Genomic DNA, 19,217 nt, shown 5'->3' with positions numbered 1-19,217 from the left:
GCAGACTGCTACTGAAAGGTTCAATTATGAAGACAATGCATTATGTACTAGTTTTTGTGGGGGTACTAAAAGTATTCTGAATCATCAGAGTACACTGGCTGATTAAAAAAAGCATTATATAAACCTAAGTCAATCAACAATTAAATTTTTAATTATTAAAGGAAATTCTGGTTAAGCTATATGTATAATATTTATTTTCACTATTCTATTTATAAACTCTTTTGGCTGGCCTGTTCTATAAGTACCTTAAAGAACTTATAGGAACAAAAATGATCCCACAAAATAACTTAATTGCTCTGTGATCCTCAAACAAAATCTTGTCCATTAATAGTTTCAAAGTTGTTTATGTCCAAGAAGGAAGCATTGGTGACTGTTGATGTTCCACATAAAAATGTAAATCAACTTTTCTCCAGAGTAATGGCTTGATCCACACACACACAAAAAAAAAAAAAAATCCTTTCTTCAAACTTTAAGAATACATTAGCCAAGGATGGTGCAATTTTAACACCTTCATTCTTAGGCTCAAAATTTTAACCCTGCTATCCACTGCAGAATTACTGAAATTCAGGCATGCCTTAACACTTTGAGAACACTGACTGACAGTCTGAATACTGTTAATTCCGTTAAAGTATATAAATGCTCTTTACTGTAAGCATTAATGATGCTTATAATGTACAGCTTGACAGTTATGTCAGTATTATTTTATTTTGGACAGATAACAAAATGTTCTTAAAAAAAAAAAAAATAATAATAAATGGGGACAGGCCTGTCCCCCCCCCCCAGTTATTTTCTCTGCACTGATATCAATAATTCTAAGATATTAACCAGTCGTGGCTGTGCAATAACATGCCTGTTTTGAAGTTACACTGCACACTGTTTAAATCTATACAATGAACATTAATAAATAAAAAATAAAACTGCAAAGTTTTATTTTCCTTTACTGAACATTCACAGCATACCAAATATAACTAGTCTACAGCATGTGTACTGTCTTCACAATACATAGCAATGACTGCTAGCACTCTTCTTACCATATGGCTGCTCTGTAACTCAAACTTTTTGATAATTTTTAAACTAAAAAAATTTCCTCATGAACGTTCTGATTTATGATCCTGATTTCTCTATTTACATAAATATAACTGCCCACTCCTGTATAAGAATAGTAAATATCATATAGTCTTCATGTTGAAAGAAAAACTCGCTCGTCAGTGAAAAATACAATAATAAAATTGAATATTTATTATATATTTTATTAGCTTTCTCATTATTGGAAATGATGCCTACAGGTATAACCATGAATATTATGACCTGTGACATATTGCAAACATCAATTTGACATAAAAATACAATATTGAAACAAATGCAAAATTCTCAGGGATCAGGAAATTTGAATTCCCAAAGTTTAGACTATATAATGCATAAGTCAAAGGTGGCACATAAAATCAGTATATATATAAAAATCATGCTGTTTGTAAAAGTAATGTCTACGTTTTTATCCAACTGAAGTGGACTCTCAAAATGAAAGGAAATAGTCTAGTGGAGTAAGATGAATCAAGGTTACAGAAAGTTTAATAGGAACTGATTAATTAATAAAGTTTAATAACTGCATAATATACACATTGTAGCATTGTGTACTTTTTTTCCCTTGATTTTTGTAATAACATTTTTATGTAGCTTTCTTACAATGCATGGAATATGTAACCTATTAAATATAACCTGCAATATGCATACAAAGGCATTCAGTAAGTTACCTGATCATAAATATGTTTGATATATATAAAAAAACTGTAGATTTCACATACTTGCATAAATGCCTATCTAATTTGTGAAAGCCAGCTAGATACATTGAAGTATAGAACAGAAAATATTTAAAATAGCCAGCCCAAAGGAAACCACACAAGTTACAAAACTAATACCAGGTCATCTTTTTTTTTTTTTTTTGTTTTTTTTAACAAAAAAGAGAATGGACTGAAAATTCACAAACACATGACAGCAATATATGGTGTTGCTGCTCATTCTTGAATACCAGATAATTGTGTCTAGGCAGTTCAAATGAAGTCAAAAATCTAAAGTGATAACTGAACTTTAAAAATATTATACTCACATCTATATTTTGACCAGAAGAAATGAAACCCTTTTTCAGACCCAGCACAATGGCTTGATAAAGTTTATAGATCAAATTAAAAATGGGGAAGGTCAGATAAAACATTACAATGCACAACAAGTTTACATTATGTGCAAATCTCCAATGTTTTCTTTTCTCTCTCTAATTTCCTCCAGCAGTATTTCAGTTATTTTATAATTGGGCATACACTAATATTTCATAAAAAAAAAAAATCTAATTTATGTTAAAGATCACTACATTCCCCAGGAAATGAACTGCTTCACATATATCAACTATTTTGTATTCTAAGAGGTGAATACTTCAATAATAGTATTAAAACTGTTGGCTGTTTCTGAACAGTTTCGTATGTGCTATTATGAATTCATATTGTACACAATTTTTTTTTTTTTTTTTTTTGTAACAATATTTAGCAAGCATTTAATTTGTCACTCACTTGCAAGTTTAATTTGTTATTTACTTTCAGCTAATCTCTATTGTTCTACACTGTCACTTAAAAAAAATTCTCTGGGGCTAATTTTATAGATGCTGCTTTAAAAAAAAAAAAAAAAAAAAAATCCCAAAAACAAGCAAGAACAATTTATAAAACTAATCATGTGATATAAAAGCAATTAAATGAAAATAAATATTAGCGCACAATCGTAACAGGCAGAGAAATTAGTAGGATCACAAAGTTCATGGAACGGACTTTTATTTGAACAAATATATTATTTACAGGTATTTACACAGTTTTGAATGTTTTTAAAATAATGAATGACCTTACACAGTTTTTTATAGGCCATTACTAATTACAAATATTTTCCATATGCCTGAGAAAAAAGAGAAAAAAAAAAAATTCCTCAAAGTCTTTTTTAAAATTCCCTAACTACTGCTTTACTGGAGAACTGTCATCTTGTTAATGAGTTCCTTAGTTTGGGGAAGGATGAATAAAAAAAAAATGGTGCAATGAATCAAAAAGATTCATTGCACCTGGTGTTTTTTTTTTTTTTTTTTTTAAATGGTGTTCTTTTTTTTTTTTAAAGAGACATTACAGTTATCGAGTGCCTGAAAAAGGTGTTCAGAAATTGCTGCAGGACCATTGTCATGGAATAATAACTGTAAAGTATTTAATGATTTGTAGGTGCACAGTATTATTAACAGGATGGTCTCTTGGTGTAAATTCATAATGAATCATGCTATTAGTGTCAAAAAAATCATACTAGCATAACTTCATTTTTATACCTAGCAATCCAAATTGTTTTCCTTCCTGGAAAACTTCTTCCATTCAAATTGATAATGCTTTCAGATCATAAAGATAACACCATGCTTCATCTTGTTATTGTACTTAGAAACTTTAGGTCAAGATCAAAAATTTCAATTAGTTCTTCTGAAAGTACAACAAATCTTGCTTTCTTCTGATTTACTGTTAAAAGTTGGGAGCAAAGAAAATGTCTTTTTGTATTTAAATTAACAAACACAACTCAGCAATTTGCATATAATAATTCCAACTAAAGGGGCAGTCTTCAATTCTTATCTGACAATCAGCCCAAATAATGCTTCTAACATGGGAGACATTTGTCACTTGAAGTGAAAGGTCTTGTAAACCTTGTATCATCCTCAATGCAACAGCATCCGCCTTTGAAGTGCATATATACCATTCAAAATATACTAACCTTTCTTGGCATATTACTGAACAATCAATTCTAGAAAGCAAGAAGCAAATGAAAAATAACTTATGGAAAATTTTGTTGAAAGAGCAATATTTTCAAAAACAAGGATACAAAATTAACAGATATCAAATTTCAGATATTTTTAACAAATTCAATTGTGAAACTTTATGATCCTATTGTGTATACGTGCAACAACCACAGCAGCTTTCACTCCAAATGGATGACCAATACAAAACAATTTCTGATTACTACATTAACTTTCATATAAGTACTGAAGAGCAAACAAATTAACCTGCTTATCTACAATTATAATTACCAATTTCAGTTGAATCTAGACACACAGAAATTTTGGAGGAGGGAGAGGATGAGATATCTTTATCCAATCTGTTATACCCAGTGGGTGTACAGTTCATCATAATAATACAAAATCAGCCCTTCTGAAGCAAGATAGTCTTCCATTCACTATTCTCTCTCCTATGCTATTCTATTTCCTGTTAGCTTGTTGGCTCTAGCTAGAATATGAACTTTTTTTCTTTCCATTAATACTTGTTTAACAAAATAAATCCCTCCCTATCCATCAGACTCTACACCTATTAGCATCACTTTTGCTTTAAAAATGTTTTGCTTACCTCTCATCTCCTATGCAATCGTAAATCTGCTTCTTATCTTCAATTGAATATTTGTTTCTTCGAGATTTTTTCTTTTATTCTCATTTGTAATGTGGTCTTTCCATTGATTCCATCTGGGTTACATGTATTTTTCTTAAAGTCTCATTTCTGAAGATTCTAATTTTTCATCAATTTCTTTATTTTTCACAAAGTTCTCGGCCACACAGGTTAAAACAGATAGTGAAGCCCTCCCAGTTTAACCTCCAACTTTTCCAGCTATCACTACAGATTTACTATTTTGATACTTTTTATTCCTCTTAAAAGATTATCTTCAACCATATTTTTCTTAAATTTATAAGCAGATTTATGGGTACTTTGTCATTTGTTTTTTTTTTTTAAGATCAAATCATAAATACAGCTTCTTGTTGCATTTTCATGGCTTTTCTATAATTTGTCAGTGCAAATATTTGATCTGGGCATTCCCTATTTGGCCTAAAATAAACTGTTTTTCTCTGAAGTTACATTCAACAATACTTCCAAAGTATTCCCCATTCTCTAAGGTAATTACACAGATTTTCCTTGATACACACACAGAGTAAAATACCTCCATAATTTTCACATCCAGCTGGATATTTCCTTTATGTTTAGTGGTACAATTAATGCTTTGCTCCAATCTCCTGGAACAGTTCTTCAGAAAATGTACCATTCTTTCCAAATTTTTCAAAATCATCTCTGTTAATGACTGTCATTTCCTACCTTGCTATTTAAAGCAGCACCATTCTTTCATTTTCATTGGCTTTTGCTGCTCTTTCTGAGATACTAAAGAACTCTTCCATTTCATTTTTTAAGACTTCAAATTGGCTATATACAAAACAAATTTCAACACCAAACTTCTTATCTTAAATCTTAACTAACTCTACTGGATAATGCTTCATAGCCAACTAAACTTTCTTCCTAACCGGTTCTAAAAGCTATTGCTATCTTCCTTGCACTGTATTTTTCTTCCAGAATAAATGAATCTTATTTTGTTAATTTGTATTTTTGCCATTTAAAAATTTAACATTCACTGTATGTATGTATATATACATATCTTATACAGCTGAGAGAGCATGATTATTAATTCAAATTTCTATATACATGGCATAAATCAATATAATTAGCAGTTTTAAACTTAAGATCAAGACCTGGTAAGCCTCTAATTTTGCTGGTAAACCACTATACCAGCACATATGATAAGTTAAGATATTACTAATGTTCAAGATTCTTGGTAAATCACATTAAATTTATCTGAATTTGAAACAATATTCTGCTATTTACAATCTTTCTATTTGTCTGTTTACAATTCTTGCTATTTGTAACTTCCATGAAAATTATTACAATTCTTGATCCTTCAAGGCATTAAACAAATCAATCTTACAAATAAAATTCATTTTGGTTAAAATATCGATTTTTTTTTTTTTTTTTAGTTCATTTATCTTGTAACTGAACTTAAAATTATACTTTTTATTCTTCCTTATACATTTCAGTAAATCTGTTTGTTTAGGTTTAGATTACTTGAGAATTGCTGGCAAATTCTTATAATTTCTTCAATACAAATTTCTGCTATGGCCAGTTCCACTTTTATTCTATTGTTTTCACCTTTCCAAACAGTTATCAATGATGAGAAATTCCTGAATAATTAATTTTTACTGCAAGGTTTATTTAATTAGCTAAGTAAAGCAAAGGCAATGATTAATATTTTCATTCTCCTTTTCTAAATTGAAATATCTAGACATCATTATAATTAAAACTTTTGCTCAAAATTTAAAACTGACAAAGTAAAAATGGATTTTTGAACATTGATTTCTGTTTTGAAACAGGAATTTAAGGAGTTCATTTCTTTGTGCATTCCTGTACATGTAATTATACGGTGAGTAAAAAAAAAAGTTGGATCTCACTCTCTTTAAATGTTAGCCACCTTTAGAGCAAGTCTCAGAACATTTTCATATTCCATGTTGAGAAATTCAGAGCAACATTTTAGCTCTATGCTTTATTTGCAGTTAAATTTTATACATAAGATGCACTGCATGCTGTTCCCTTGAGCACTGTGTATTAATAATGCAACTATTTTAAAAATATCTCCACTGATTAACAAGTTTATGACATATGAAGCATTTTATCATGATTATGTACAGAGCACATAATCACATAACCATGACACAGTTAACATCTCAGTAATATTAGAGACATTAACTATATAGGAAATAATATTTTAGATGTTAAGATTGCATTTTTAAATAAATTTTTTTTTTCCTTTTTCCCCTTTTAATAGTAAAATACAGCTGTAAAAGTCTTGTTTTGAATTCCCCTCAAAAATATGGAAATATCTTACTGAAATAGAAAAGAATGCTTTCACTAAAGATTCAGCTTTATTATTATTATTATTATTATTATTAATCTGTTTAATGAAAAACAATTACCTTGACACATCCCCGGGTAACGAGTTTATTTACACTATGTTCCATGTTTAACAAAATGATATGAGCACTCTTAATGCTTCAACTCGAATCCCTTAATTATGAATCTGGCTTTTCCACAAGATTTGAACAGACAACATCTAAGAATCTATTGGGATGCTTAAGCAGTACAACAACAAAGATCAGTGTTAGGAGACTCAAACTGGCTTTGCAATGTTTGATCTTGAGACTATGAAAACTTTTGATGTGACATCTTCTAGTGTTGGATGGTTTCTAGAGCATTTTCTGAATACAACTTGTATGAGACGGACATATTTGGATACTTTTTTTTTTTTTTGGGCTAAATCTTAATTTGATGCAGTTCTATTAATTTTCTATAATTGGTTCTTTTTGAGTCAATTTGTGTTACGTTTGATGTCTCACAATCAATACTTATATTTAGTGACGAATTACATACATACTTATACAACTTCTGCTTTAGTGACTTAAATGCTTGTCTTTCACTATTCTGATGAGGCTTAAGCTTAAGAATTCTTACTATCATCACACTTCTCCATCACTGTTACATTATAGATTTTACACTGTACAATGGCTTTATCCAATTAGGATTTATATTCAACCCTTTCCAATCATTTATCCTAACAATTAGAACCTGTAGTCTGCCTCCTTTCTTTTTAGTATAGATGATCCTGCCATTCATTTTTTTCACTAATCTTCATTTTAAGGAAAACCTATGTATTAATAAAATAATATACTTGTACAACTATACTAAATATTTGAACTTCAAAGAGGTATTGTTTCAAATTACAGCAATGACTAATAAATGATTTAAAATTTTAAAAGCAATTAAAGCCAATTAAACCAACTTACTAAACCAATCATTTAAAGAGAAAAATTTTATAAAATACATTTGTATATAATGGTATATATATACATTACATACTGTTATTAACTGTTCTAAACATAATACAGGATGGTCCATAAGTAAGGAAACATGGTTCACTGCAAATAACAACACTAATTTAAATACACATTTTAATTAATACTAGCACAATAGAAAGTGCATACATAAACTTAAAAAAAAATTATAACAGCTGTTTAAATACGGCTGCCATTTTTGATCTTTACAAAATTGTAGTCTTTTTGGGCAAACATACAAAGCAGAATTCCTCTGAAATGTTCTCAAATTCTCTAACTATTGACTGCTGAAGTTCCAGCAGGTGCCTGTGCTTATTACCAAATATGTTATCCTTTAAAAATCCCCCCCCCACAAAGTACTCAAAAAGTGTTAAATCTGGGAAGCATAGTGGCCATTCAAAGAACCCCACCAAGCAATCCATCAATCTGAGAACTTTGTCTAAGAATTTGCAAATTAAGTTTTGCATAGTGAGCTATGTGCCACCAACCATCAATAAAAAAAAGTAATGCTGTAAATTGATTTTGGAATACATTAATGGATGATTTTTGTCTTTTAGTAGCCCCAAGCAGCTTTCTCCTGTCATGGTTCCCTTAAAGGAAATAAGTCCGAGAACATCTGTCCAAATTCCAGTCCAGACTGTCAAAGTCAGGTGCATTTAAATCCTCATTAAAGAATAAATAAGAGTCGTTAAGAGTAATAAATTATGATTAATAGGTCAATTTGGTTTAAATGTGGCTTCATCAGAGCACAAAACATTTTCAATGATATCTGGACTTGAACATTCACAGCCAAAAACTGTTTGGCAAATTTCAATCTCCCATTTGAGTTGTCATTCAAACTCTGCAGCAACATGGAATGACAAACAGTATATTTAAGTTCCTTTATAATTCCATTTTAGCTTTATTTAGCTATGTTAAGTTCGTAGCCGAGTGGGCAGGAGCGGGAGTGCAGTAGCACACGCTCTTTGAGTAGACTGGGGTTCAAGCCCCTGACTGCTGAATACGGTCGATCTGCCAACCGCACTGGACCAACGTGGCAGATTATGGTCCATTTCCCTCAGCATGAATTGTTGAGGAGGCTTCCATCCTGCAGTGGGTTGATAATGGCTGCACTTTAAAGTAAAGTTTCAAGCTTTGATTTCTTTGCAATTTTTCTGGGCTTCTTTCAATATCCTCTCTGAGTTAAAAGGTCTACCAGGTTTTGGTAGGCTGTGCAATGTTACAACTTCAAATTTCTTCATAATTTACTTTATCATCTTTATTGTGGGTGGTTTATGTCCAAACAACTTCTTGAACTGGTGCAAGTTCTGTAGCATTTTTATATTTTGCATCTTCTTCTTCCAGTCACATAGTTCCCTGAGGAGCTGTTGTGGCCACCAACAAATTCCTCCAACTGCATCGATCATGTGCTATACACACAGCATCGCAAAGTGCCATGCCCAGAAGTTCACTGATCCCATCCTTCCACCTAGTTGCAGGTCTTCCTCTGCACCTCTTCCCCTTTGTTTTTCCTTCCATTATATTTTGCATGGCACTATACAATTTCAATCCTCTCCACTGTAAGGCACATGGCACTTTTCAAATTATTCTGAAACAATAAAAGATTATGAACTATTTTTCAAATAACTTATACAGTGGAATCTCATTAATACAAAGTTTAAGGGACCTAAATTTTCACATTTTGTAATAACGAGATTTGTAGTAACAAGGTCCTCCAAAAGTGTCGAATTTTACCGTTATTTATTATTATTATTTTTTTTTTGGTACATATTGTATATCTAAGAATAATAATATCAAAAATAAATAAAATAATAACAATAAAAATAAAATAAAATAAAACCAAAAGCCTTGTCTAACATTACAGTAATACGAATAACAATTTTTTAAAGATTTATTTTATTTGTAAGATAAACTAAGAGAAAAGCAATATTAACGGAAATGAAAATATTGTACAGTATATATTTTGATGTATACAATATTTTAGTTTCACAATAAAAATAATTACAATAATTATAAAAGGAAACATACAAACCATTAACTTTTTAATAAATTAATCTAATTTAAAGAAAGAATCCAATGTTGTTTGCACAGTTTTTGTCCTATATGCATTTTTAACTACAGCACAGACATTATCAAATGCAATAGTTGTTTCTTAATCAACGTTACTGCAGGCCAAGACATTCTCTATTATGTTCAATGCATTGTAGCTATCATAAATTGCTTTTGTTTACACAAAACTAATTTCTAACAAGTCAATGCCATCCTTTGGGGAGTAGGGAGCCAGGTGGCTGGGGGCAATAATCAGATCGCTCTGCCAAGATTTGTAGTAAACATACAAAATGACAATATTTATTTCTTATGGGGTGAAAAAGAACTTTGTAATAACATATTAATCGATTTTGTAATAAATGAATATATTTACAAAGAAAAGCCTATCCTTTCGTAGGGGAATGGTATGTGCTTCATATAAACGAGTACTCTGTATAAACTGAGTTTGTATTAACAAGATTTTATTGTATTTACTTACTTATGGACCACCCTACATTTAGCAATGCATTTGTCAAAATTACATGTCTGACTTCCAAAATCTGCTAATAGAGCAATCTAATGCCTGTTTCCTGATACCTGTAAACAGGTATCCTGTTTCTGCTGAGCAATAATAATAATAATTAAAAAGTTAAAGAAAAACATAAAACCAAAGACAAGTAGACCATTAGCCCATTTTCAGCAATATAAAATCAAAGACAATTAGCCAAGAAACAATTTAGTCAAAGGCGCCTCCGTAGCCACGTGGGCAGGAGCAGCAGTGCGTAGCACATGCTTCTTGATTAGACCGGGGTTCCAGCCCGTGCCTACCAAATACGGAGGATGCGGAAAGGTCAGGGAATAGCCACCGCATATCCCCGGAGCAATATGGCCTTAGTTGCTAATGCTCCTAAAAAAACAAATAACAACAATAACAACAATTTAGTCAAAACCCAAACATGTAGCAACCATAGTTATAATATTTACATTGATATGACTCCAAGCTCTGCTCAAGACCCATCTTCAAAGATATAGATTGAAGCCTATAAAAAAATGTGTGATCGTTAAGACTAAGTATGCTTCACATTTCGAACAAGAAAATCCTGCTTAACCTGGTGGTAGTGGCAAAATTACATTTGAATTCCAAGATTAATAGTTTATAATTAACAGTTATGTTATTTTCGGGTCATCCAACAGCTGATCCTCAAAAATAACATAAGCCTAATCAACAATTAAAAATCAGAAGTTTTTCTACCTTCCTAAATATAGTCAAACTTTTACTGCAGTAGTGTCTGAAATGAATTTATGGTTTTTGTACAGAAATTGTGTGCAAGAATTGTCAGGTGACCTGCCATCATCTTTGCAACTATTTGGCTTTTTTGCTTGAAGAGTGTCACGATACCAGACAAGTGTCAACGCTGTGTTTCTTTATAGTTTCAGGTAACTTGTTTTTCTCCATCCACTAGTTCAATAAACATCCAGTCTTACATCAGTTGTTTTTTAAAGATTTATTAGTTTCACATCGTAAAGACAGAACCACAAAACCCAATATTCTTTCAAGATGGCTTCTACACTGTAGGAAGCAGGATACATAGTTTCAAATTTCATATGCCGTGAAGTGTGCCAAATCTGAAATAAATCTGAAAATGGAAAGCAACTAATAGTAAAGAATACATGTCTTTTTAATATTTACATACGTAATAAGCAAATTATGTGCTTGCACATTTGAAATTTCGTGCACTTAAAGGTCTTTTAAATTGGAAAATGGGAGAGAAAAAAACATGTTTCTACAGGATAATCCATTAAAAACATCATAAAAGTTCAACGATGTTAAATTACTATGCCACTCATTTTTATTATTTGAGTATTGCAGATATGAAAAGGAATATTGGGAGTTTACTGATACTACGTCACTACTAAATACGACCAATAGAGGTGCTGCTGAAACAGACAACCATCGTGAACACCATACTTTTTGATGTTTCATATTGAAACATCAAAAGGTGGTGTCAAATGTTTCAGGAAGCCAAATCTGTTGTAAGATTATGCCATGGGGGAAGACAGTGTGATGAAGCATGTGTTAGAGTGCATTCAAGTCATCGTGGAAAAGTCCCAGCAAGTCTTTAAGGCGTTTGTCAAGAGAAACAGGTGTGCCTTATACCACCTTCTAATGCACAGTGAAATGTTATCTGAAAATATATTCATATCGCATGCAGGGTGTGCAGGTTCTGCAACAGCAAGATCATAGATCCCATTTAGCTATCACAACATTTGTGTGCAAAAAGTTAAAGTCAGATGAAAACTTTCTCAATGGATGAGTGGATGAGTGTTTAAGTTGTTTGTTCGTTCGTTATTTGGTTTTTAGGAGCATTAGCACTAAGGCCATATTGCTCCGGGATATGCGGTGGTCATTCCTTGACCTTTCCGCATACTCCGTATTTGGTGGTGACGGGCTCGAACCCCGGTCTAATCAAGAAGCATGTGCTACGCACTGCTGCTCCTTCCCACCTGGCTACGGAGGCGCCCTGTTTAAGTTGTGTGGCCACGTTTCATGTGTTCAGAAGGGTCAACACAATGCAATAATTTAGGCCACTGATCACCCTCATGCTTCCTACGAGCTGAAAAGGGCAAAGTCCTAAAGTAATGTGTGGTGTGCAGTTACATGCAACAAGGTATTCGAGGCCTTTCTTGTTTGCTGAGTCCCTTATTTGGACATGCTTGAACTGTTTTTTGTTTTGCAATTGCAAGACGATTACGAAATGAACATGTCATTTTCAAGCAGGGCTGTGCACTTCCGCACTGGTCTACTTAAGTACGAAACTTCCTTAATCAAACATTTTGTGAAAATAGGTGTAGTCATGGAGGACCCAATGCTTGCTCCCCAAATTCACCTCCTGACCCCACCCCACCTGACTTTTTCATGTGGGGTTATGTTGCATATGCTCATCTATTTATTTGGGTTTTTTTTAGGAGCATTAGCAACTAAGGCCATATTGCTCCGGGGATATGCGGTGGTCATTCTCTGACCTTTCCGCATCCTCCGTATTTGGTGGTCAAGGGCTCGAACCCCGGTCTAATCAAGAAGCGTGTGCTATGCACTGTGCGCCTGCTCACCTGGCTATGGGGGTGCTGTATATGCTCATCTGAGAGATATAAATGATCAAAAAGGAGAATCACTGCTGCATTCGAATCAATCACACCACAAATGTTGGATAACACCCAGAAACTTGCTGACCAATATTGCATATGCCATAGAAACCAAGGAGGCCATGTTCAGATTCAATGAAAACTTCAGTTTTGGCTATCTTTGTTCATAGTTTGAATAAAAATGTGAAGTAGTTTTCATTTTATTCCTTTTTACTTTTATGTGCAGAAATTTGCCTTTAGCCATCAGGTAGTTGGTTGCTAGAACAAACTTCCATCTGTTGTTGTGGAAGTTGATAGCTTAAATAAAGTCAAGGAAGTGAACAAACTTTTGGAGCAAATGGATGGGTGAAATGGAAAGTTTTTTTTTGCTGATGCTGAACAAGCTTGCTTTCTTGCATCATATGCCTTTACTAATGATGTCATTTTGAATGATCACCCTGTATTTTATGTCTGCAACATAATGTTGCTATATACTGTGTTGTAGACTTGTTCTGTGGCCATTCATTTAGAGAACGTACTAAGTTAAACAAGTCTCCCAAGTATGCCAATTGTTGGCAGAGGAAAAGTCCCTCTGCACACATATGGCAGTGGACAAGATATGTCCTGAGTATGTAAAGGCTATATATGTCCTTAAAAGAAGAACAGATTATGGAGAATAGTCTGAGGATAGTCTGTATTGAGAATAGTATGTATTGCACGGGGGTGCCACTGCCCTGACGATCTCTTGCCTGAGTGTTTCATTCTTCGAGTATATAATATCATTGAGTGATAGTATGTATGACAGTCTACGTTTTTGCAGCTCTCTGTCACTTCCACATTGTCAGATATGGAGAGCTCATGCTTGGGCGTTTCATACTTTGGTGTATGTAAGAACTATGAATAGCAGTTTATGCTGGTTTGTAGCTGTTTATCACATCCATGTTGTTGGACATGATTGAGAGCATGCATCAGTATGATTTTTCACATTTTTCTTCTATAACACTTTTCCAAATATAAATATATAAGCTATATGTCCACAATTATTTTATATGTCTAATCACAAAAAAATATGTTATTTATCTTCTTTTATTATCCTATGTATGCTAATTATAAATATACATGGACACAAGTGTGAATATATACAAGTTCAAGTAAGTTTAAATGTGATAATCTGTATGTTTTTGGGTGTGTGAGTGTCTGCTGTGCTAGTGAGAGAGAGGAAATGTATTCAAATATATGATTAACTGTGTGTATAAGTACAATGTGAGTGAATGTAGGTATGTATTTATGTCAATGTATACGCCTTGTACTGGTTGGGAAGAGTCCACTTAACCTGCAAAATAAAAAAAAAAATTTGTGCGTACTGAGTGGGATAAGTGTGAAAATGGGGAATGAATGAGAATGTCCTAAAGTATTAACTGTTGTATCCTGAATGTGAGTGTGTAAAAATTTAATTAGCTATTCTTGCAGGTAAAGTTGTATAAACCTGAATTAATGACAGGCCACCTATGTAAACTATGCAGTAACCAAATGAATATTTATGATTAGCATATATATATAAAAAAGTGATGTCTTGGTAGTTATATTTAGTGGCACAGATGCCACCTAAATATCGGTCTGTCTGTATGATGAAGTAAGATGATAAATGTATGAGAGTGTTGTGTTGTTTTTCAGTGTCCCTAAATATGTATATAAAAGGGAAAGGGGGAGTGTAATTGTATAAATATAAGTATTACAGGTGTGCAGTTGGGCCTAAGTACATGTAAAGTGTGTGTGATTCTAACAGGTACCCCCAAATTAGACTGCAATGCAAGCACAACCTACCAGGAAATTAGCATTAGTAGAAGCATATAATGCAAGAAAGCAAGCTTATATAGCATCAGCCAATAAAAAAAAAATTCTCATTTCATCCATCCATTAACTCCAAATGTTTGTGTAGTTCTGCATTGAATTTATTTAAGCTGTCAACTTCCATGACAGATGGAAGTTTGTTCCAGCAATCAGCCACTCACTGGCTAAAGGCAAATTTCCACACATCTATTTTACAACAGTCCTGCAATGTTGAGAGCATTACATGGAATTTGCCAACACAGGCTTCAGCTGGCTTGGCCAGTGCAGGATACTAACAGTGAAGCACTGCATGTCCACAGTGCAATCTCCTCCCCCACATAAAGGACACTGGTCCTATGATGTTAACTCCCTTTAGTCCTTGTCTCCCTTTCCCACCTCAGCCTTTTCACCTGGTGGACTCTACCAACACAAATATTTTCCTGCTCTTAACAGTCCCCCTCCCCTGTGAAGATTGAGCTCCTTCCACAGGGGTGTCCCCCTAACCTTTAACTTCTTATTTCCAGGTGAAAAGTATTCCTACCATCTGTCTTCTTTATCTTCATCTGTCTCCCCAACTCCCTTTTTTCATATACCAGAGTTTTTTTTTTTTTTTTTTTTTCCTCTCTGAGGACTCTCCCTGGGAAGCTCAGGTATCATCCGGGGTTCGCCCCCACCAGAGACCTTTCTACTACATCCGGCCTGCCTCCCCAGGGCAGATGATGAGCAAAACGAAGTCCAACTAGGGGCCTTGTGGCTAAATGGCCGGAGGAACAAGCCAACACTACACTATGCAGACCAACATTAAAAATCACACTATCTCTGGCCTTTACAGTTTGTACTGCAACTCAGAGTAAACAAGCAGGGAGTTGGGGGCCTCAGGTGCCACTTGACAATTAACGCTATATGCTATGTCCTTCCTGTGAACATTGTACTCCCCATATTCAAATAAAATTCAGCATTGCTTATGTCTGAGTGGCACCAAGTCTCCGATATTCCTACAATATCTGCATTTGATGACACAATCAGTTTTCAAAAAAGGAATGTTTTCCGAAGGAGATGGATACATCTAATAAACAATGGACAGTGCTAATAAAAATTGTTATGGCAACTTAAAACGGTATCATTGATAGCATATTAAAATATAATTAAAATTATATTTTAATATGCTATCAATAATACTATTGATATTGAATTGAATCAAATTGATACTGAATCAAATATACTACTGATATTGAATTTTAATATGCTATCAATATTAGGGGCTTAGAGGGGAACAGGTATCCTGTGTGTTGTCAGACACTCAGCCTAAAACACTGATGGATCCTATATCTCTCTATTACAGAAGATTTAGGAGAAGTCTGGTTGGCCTGCCTCCCTAAAATCCACTAATGCACACCTTCTCGATGGTAAGCCCTGTTATGTCACTTAGGTGGCAACGAACGTGTAGAGTGGTTCTCTTCAAGACACCTGGTCAGCGTGAAGAGGAAAAGACCAAACCCTCCAGCATGAGAGCACAACAATACAAATGGCCCTCAGTCCCCAGCAGCTTTCACTCTCCCTCTTACGGCAGCGAGAGGATCAGAGTGGAAGCAGAGGGTGCTAAGAATCTCTGGGTACGACCAGGCTGCCATGCACGGAAACTGAACTTGGCCTGTTATAACGTACGATCACTCATCGGTGAAGACAGGATATTAGAACTGGAAAAGGAATTAGAAAATGTGAATTGGAATATTATCAGTTTGGCTGAAACAAGAAGAAGAAATGAATCACTTATAAGTTTATCAAGTAGAAATGTGCTGTACACCAATGGAAACAGTGAAAGGAGTGAAGGTGGAGTTAGGTTTCTGGTCCATAAAGATTTTAAAAACAACATTTTGGAATTCAAAAGTACATCACCAAGGGTGTCAAGGCTAATACTCAAGATTTCTAAGAGGTACAAGCTAAAATTATAATGATTTATGCACCAACATCGAGCCATGATGATGAAGAGGTTTAAGAAATGTACACCGAAATTGAGTCTTCTAGATGAGCAGAAAACCCACTACACTATTATTATGGGGGACTTCAATGCTAAGGTTGGAAAAAGGCAAAACAGTGCAGAAAGAGGAACTATAGGAAATTTTGGAATTGAAAGAAATAAAAGAGGTGAAAGATTTGTGGAATTTGCAGAATCTCAAGGACTGTCAGTAATGAACACTTTTTGCAAGAAAAGGGTGAACAGAAAGTGGAGATGGAAGAGTCCAAATGGATTAACAACTAATGAAATCGACTTCATCCTCACTAACAGAAGATATATTGTGAATGATGTTACCGTCCTGAATAAGGTAAATGTTGGAAGTGATCACAGAATGGTAAGTGTACACTTGATATAGATGTAGGAAAGGAAAGGAAAACACTGACTCGAGTAAATAATACAAAGGTCTTTGAGATAAGAGAGGAGGAGAAAAAGCAGTATATACTGGAACTTAAAAACAAGTTTGAGCTTCTGCAGACTGCTCAGGACCAAGATATCGACGAGGAATATTACAACTTTCTGAAAGTGATAAAGCCCAAGAAACCTATAGGGAAACAGAAATCTAAAGAAGAAAAAATTAGTCAAGAAACACTTGTCATGATGAACCGAAGACGACAAATGAAGAGCAAGAAAAACACTGATGGAGAAAATTGAGTATACTGAGTTATGCAAAGCCATTAGAAAGAGACTCAGAGCAGACATAAGAAGATTTAACACAAGAAAAGTAGAACAAGCATTAAGGGAAAACAAAGGATTTAAATCAGCGGCCATGAGCAGTAATACAGAAAGACAAATGATACTGAAACTGAAGAATAGCGATGGTGTACTTATAAACAGCAGAGAAGGCATAATTCAAATAGCAGAAGACTACTATAGAGAATTATACAAGGAGCGAGGGAATGATAACAGCAGTGGGGAAGATGAATTGCAAAGTAGCAACACATACGACATACCTGATATTCTTCCTGATGAGGTAGAACATGCATTGAAGAAAATGAAGAATCGGAAAGCCCCGGGGGAAGATGAAGTTACTGTAGAGTTGTTGAAATTGGGAGGAAGAGACATAACACAAAAACTGGCAAGGCTCTTCGCAAAGTGCATTAGAAAAGGTGATGCCTAAGCAGTGGAATAATGCAATCATAGTTTTGCTGCATAAGAAAGGAGATAAATCAGAAATTGGAAATTATAGACCGATTAGCTTGTTATCCCACATCTACAAGTTGTTCACAAGGGTCATTACTAACAGATTAGAAAGAATACTTCATGAGAATCAACCGAAAGAGCAAGCAGGCTTTAGAACAGGATTCTCAACTATGGATCACCTTCATGTAATATCACAGCTAATGGAGAAAGAAAATGAACATAAAACACCATTATGCCTGGCATTTGTGGATTATGAAAAGGCATTTGACTCCATACAGCATAAGGCAATGTTTCGGGCACTGGAAAGACAAGGCATAGATACCCCATATATTATGATTTTGAAGAAAATATATGAGAGTGCTACCTCCTTTATTAGACTAGACAAAGACAGTAGCAAATTTAAAATCAAGAAAGGAGTTCGACAAGGAGACAATATCTCCGAAGCTGTTTACTGCTGCCCTTGAGGAAGCTTTCAGAAGATTAGATTGGTCTCAGAAAGGAGTCAATGTGAACGGAGAGTACCTAAACCATTTACAATTTGCAGATGACATTGTGGTTATAAGCCACGATCCCAAAGAATTAGAGGAAAATCTTAATCAGTTATGCACAGTTAGTAAGGATTTTGGACTAAAGATGAATATGGCTAAAACAAAAGTAATGATGAACAAGTATGCCACAGAAAGGGAAATAATGACTGAAGGAGCAGTAATTGAAATGGTGGAGTCATATACTTATCTGGGACAAGTTATTAGCTGTAATAATGATAAATGGCTGGAAGTCAAGAGAAGAATAAATTTTGGATGGATAGCATTCAGGAAATATAGTCACATACTGAAGAGCAATATCCCAGTTTGTCTGAAGCGTAAAATAATGAATCAATGTATACTCCCCACCATGACTTATGGAAGTGAAACCTGGGGCTCTCACCAAAAGAATGGAAGAGAAGCTGAGAACTACACAGCGAAGAATGGAACGAATTATATTGGGAATCAGACTGTTAGATAAGAAGAGAAACACATGGATTAGGCAGCAAACTCTCAAGTAAAGGACATTCTTATCAAAACTAAAGAACTAAAATGGTCTTGGGCAGGACACATAGCTCGAAGACATGATGACAGATGGACTAAGGAAATAACAGAATGGTACCCAAGAGGAGCTAGAAGAAAACCTGGAAGACAAAGGCGGAGATGGATAGATGAAATTCATGAGTTTGTGGGTAGTAAGTGGATGGCCAGTGCTCAAAACAGAAGGAACTGGAAAGTTGCTGGAGAGGCCTTCATCCTGCAGTGGATTGAAAATAGCTGATGATGATAAGAGAGATTCCTT

General features: G+C 34.1%; 1 protein-coding gene across 3 annotated transcripts in view; it reads right to left on the bottom strand.

Annotated features, from left to right (window-relative positions):
* The window catches only part of LOC150080145 (uncharacterized), a 118,892-nt gene that overhangs the window by 44,197 nt on the left and 55,478 nt on the right, over positions 1 to 19,217 (bottom strand). The window contains exon 1 of one of the 3 annotated variants that reach the window (XM_090382166.1): positions 6,839 to 7,075. The exons of the other annotated variants lie outside the window; for them this stretch is intronic. The gene's annotated coding sequence lies outside the window, so the exon portion shown is untranslated. Of the gene's footprint in view, positions 1 to 6,838; positions 7,076 to 19,217 lie in introns of those variants that run through there. 3 annotated transcript variants of the gene reach the window in all.

This window comes from Mastigoproctus giganteus, chromosome 9 (genome assembly GCF_048544385.1).
Source record: "Mastigoproctus giganteus isolate SK-2022 chromosome 9, ASM4854438v1, whole genome shotgun sequence".
Lineage (NCBI taxonomy): Eukaryota > Metazoa > Arthropoda > Arachnida > Uropygi > Thelyphonidae > Mastigoproctus > Mastigoproctus giganteus.
The sequence above is the reverse complement of the archived record's forward strand: the minus strand, read 5'-3'. Positions and strand labels throughout refer to the sequence as shown.